The sequence below is a fragment of the Rutidosis leptorrhynchoides genome, chromosome 1, assembly GCF_046630445.1.
Source record: "Rutidosis leptorrhynchoides isolate AG116_Rl617_1_P2 chromosome 1, CSIRO_AGI_Rlap_v1, whole genome shotgun sequence".
Taxonomy (NCBI): domain Eukaryota; kingdom Viridiplantae; phylum Streptophyta; class Magnoliopsida; order Asterales; family Asteraceae; genus Rutidosis; species Rutidosis leptorrhynchoides.
In genome coordinates this window covers 431,157,008-431,161,582 of record NC_092333.1, presented here as the reverse complement: position 1 = coordinate 431,161,582, position 4,575 = coordinate 431,157,008, and positions in this window count along the sequence as shown.

The following is a 4,575-nucleotide window of genomic DNA, read 5'->3' as shown; positions in this document are numbered from 1 at the left end:
GAACCGCTTACTATCCTCCACATCAGCCCGAGATGAGACCAGCATATACTCTCTACGACCCTAACTAGGCCTACCAGTACACCTATCACCAACCATGGAACCCGAACGATGACATGAACTGGAACCCCTATCCAGGTTGATATAGTTCCTGTTGGTGATTTCTATGATTTTTATCTTTTTATGATATTTATTTATGTTTAAACATATGATATTGTGATACATTAATGAATTGTTTAATATTTTTATTATTTTGTACTAATATTTCATATTTGATTTGAAAGTGGGATTTTAAGTCCCATTTCAAATTACCATGCATGTTTATATTTGTATTGTATGTATTTTATTTCATATACACAACAGGGTAAAACAGCGCATTTTCAAAGACTGGTATTAAGTTCAGCAAAAGCTACTAGTTTTGACGACAAAACGAAAAACAAATGTGATGTAACAACAAGACGGAATGAACAAATGATGTGCACCATTTATCATTCAACAAACAAACGCCAATATGTTTGGAAACTTTAGTAAAATTTAATCATTTTTCTACGCTAATCAACCTCAATAATTTAAATTGTTACTGATTTCTTACAAATGAGGGCATCGCAAGATCTTAAGTGTGGGAAGGGGTTAAATTCTTTCGGATTTTTAAAATTTTTAACTTATACACTTGGTTACCATTAAAAATACTAGTAATACAGTAGTGGTATTAGAATCTAGTGCTCTCTGATAATAAAGAATAGCCCTACTCTTATATACTGACTACCCAATTCTAGTAAAACTTTTCAAAATTTTCAATTAAATGAACTCAAAATCATGTTTATACATATTTATGAGCGATAAAACTAGGTATTAACACTGAAATTATTGTTACCTCGGAAAGGACATAAATTGAGAAACAACCCAAAATGTTAGAATTCATTTAAAATGGAATAGAGGACAATAAAAAGGCAAAGAAAGGAAAATAAAAGCCAAGTGTGGGTAAAATTTACCAAGTTATTTTGAACATATATCACATATTTCTGTAACAAATAATTGAAGATACTTTTGCTTTAGACTAAACTAATCAGTTTTATCTGATTTACTATAATATATTTAAAAGAAAGATGGATCTACACGATGAATCAATTCCATCATTAAAAGGAAGTAAAGTCTTCCAAAAAAGAAACGCACTTCTTGATTTAAGTCATGAAGTTAACGTCCAGACCAGTTGTAGAGTCTACGAAAAACCTTGAAAAGTTTTCTCGAAAATCAGCTGGAAATCCACGGACCTCAGCATCAAACAGGGTCGCCAAGTGGTCAGACTTATCCTAACCATGAGAGGATCTGTCTCGTAAAATGGGGAGGGCGCCGTGCAAATTAGCTTGATAAGACTAATGAATCAGACCCCCAGAAAGGATAATCTCCTTAAAGATAAAAAAAAATCAGCCTTTAAGCCTGATATTACTCAATCCTTGAGATTGACCTTAAAGATTCAGAATTATAAACTCATGAAATTCAATGATAACCAAACTCGAGCTTGAACGAGAAAATATTTTGATCAAAATACAAACCGATTTGTTTTCTAAAAACCTATTTTCAATGCGTTCATTACCATTGAACGTAAAATCCTAGGAATTCACCTGGAATTCATTAGGTCACCTGAACCAAATCGGGTGTCAACCGTAAGAACGGTGGTTGCATAGCATGGTCAAAGACAGGACCTTGTGCCAGACCGAAAAACTATAGGGTGAGCTTTACTATTGCTCCTACAAAAGATAGTAATTGCATCCGACACGTTATAGACCATAAATAAAAGCATGTCATGGGACATTGCCTTAACAGTTGCTTATTCAACGCTTTCCTTTACAACCGAACGGTAGTTTACCGAAAGGTAATATACGGAGCAAGTATACTGGACGTGTTGTTTTCCCAATACAAGGTTAGCAAGTGGGTGACACAAAACCGCAAGTTTTGAGCTAAAATTTTCAAATCTGAAACCCACCAAACCCACAAAAACAATTTTCAAAACACCGGTAAAGGGTTATTCCGGAAAACTTATCTAGGGTAAAAGCTAGATTGAATTTTCAAAAGATCAAATATTTTCATAAAGATCCAATTTCCTTAAGGATCTAAATTTTTATAGTCATGTGGGACTGTAAACCACATCGTTACTACCATTGTTCATACCGCCGTATAGAAATCACTGATGTACAAAGTGTGAAGAATAAAGAAGTGATTCTAGTATTTTTATTTCAAGACTATATTGCTTGAGGACAAGCAACGCTCAAGTGTGGGAATATTTGATAATGCTAAAAATGAACATATATTTCATAGCATTATCCCTCAAGAAAGACAAGCTTTTAGTTGCAATTGTTCTATTTACAAGTGATATTCGTTTAAATAATAAAAGGTGAAGATAAAAGACAGATTCGACGAATTAAAGACGCAAACAACCAAAAAGCTAAAAAGTACAAAGTACAATCAAAGTGGTTCAAATTATTGGTGAGAAACGTCTCAAAATTACAAGAGTACAAGTCGCAAAACGCAAAATACAAGATATTAAATTGTACGCAAGGACGCTCGAAAATCCGAAACCGGGACCAAAGTCAACTCTCAACGCTCGACGCAACGGACTAAAAATTACAAGTCAACTATGCACATAAATATAATATAATATTTAAATAATTCTTAAAATTATTTATATATTATATATATTTATATAAACCGTCGGCAGAATGCAAACAAACTCTTGTGAGCTGGAAAAAGGGTCCATACGATCGCATGGCCTGGAGGCTATAACTCCATGCGATTGCATGGTGAACAGTGACAGGTCAGGTCCTATAAAGTTCGCGAGTTTTGGACGAATTTTAACAATATCCATCTATCTCTCTATCTCACTCGTATACATACATATATATATACATATATATATATATATATATATATATATATATATATATATATATATATATATATATATATATATATATATATATATTATATTTTAATTTTAATTTTAATTTTAAATTCTAATAATAAGGGTATGTTAGCGAATGTTGTAAGGGTGTAAGTCGAAATTCTGTCCGTGTAACGCTACGCTATTTTTAATCATTGTAAGTTATGTTCAACCTTTTTAAATTAATGTCTCGTAGCTAAGTTATTATTATTCTTATTTAATGCCGAAGTAATCATGATGTTGGGCTAAATATTAAAATTGGGTAATTAGGCTTTGTACCATAATTGGGTTTTGGACAAAAGAACGACACTTGTGAAAATTAGACTATGGGCTATTAATGGGCTTTATATTAACTAAATGATACCTCGTTGATTTAATATATACACTTATAATTTGACGTATTTATATATAACCACATACGCTTGACTGGGCACGGTGGGCGGGATATCTATAAATACCAATAATTGTTCATTTTACCGGACACGGGGATGGATTAATAATCAATAGACTTGTTGAAACAGGGGTGGATTACATTCAAGGGTAATTGGTGTAATTGTTAACAAAGTAGTAAAACCTTGGATTACACGCAGTCGATAACCTGGTGTATTCATTAAACAAAGTATTAAGACCTTGTTACAATTCGAATCCCCAATTAGTTGGAATATTTGCTTCGGGAATAAGAATAATTTGACGAAGACTCTCGCACTTTATGATTATGACTGATGGACTATAATGGACAAATCCGTATGGACATATCGAATAATCCAGGACAAAGGACAATTAACCCATGGTACTAAACTAAAAACAACACGTCGAACATCATGATTACAGAAGTTTAAATAAGCATAATTTATATATTTCATATTTAATTGCACTTTTTATTATCGCACTTTTATTTACTGTCATTGTATTTAATTGCACTTTTAATTATCGCACTTTATTTATTGTCACTTTTATTTATCTCAATTTCATTATCGTTATTTAATTTACGCTTTAATTTAAGTTATATTTATTTTTAATATTTTACATTAGGTTTTAACTGCGACTAAAGTTTTAAAATCGACAAACCGGTCATTAAACGGTAAAAACCCCCTTTTATTATAAAAATACTACTTATATATATATTTGTATTTTTTATATAGCGTTAAACTTGGCTAAGTCTCCCTGTGGAATGAACCGGACTTACTAAAAACTACACTACTGTACGATTAGGTACACTGCCTATAATTGTTGTAGCAAGGTTTAGGTATATCCATTCTATAAATAAATAAATATCTTGTGTAAAATTGTATCGTATTTAATAGTATTTTGTAGCAAAAATATAACTATTTTGTACACCACCTCGCACACATCAAGTATTTTTGGCGCCGCTGCCGGGGAAGATATAAACGCCGAAAGCGCAACGCTATATAAAAAAAAATTTAGTTTACTTTTGTAAAAATAAGCTTTAGTAAAAATACGCTTTAAATATTGAAAATATAAAAATATAAAAAGAAAAGAAAAACAAAAAAATTATACATTTTTAATAGTTTGTTAAATATATATAAAATTATAAAGTTTTTATTTTTATTTAAAAATTAAGTTTTTATTTAATTTTTACCATCTATTTTATATATATATTAAAACAGAAAATTAAAACA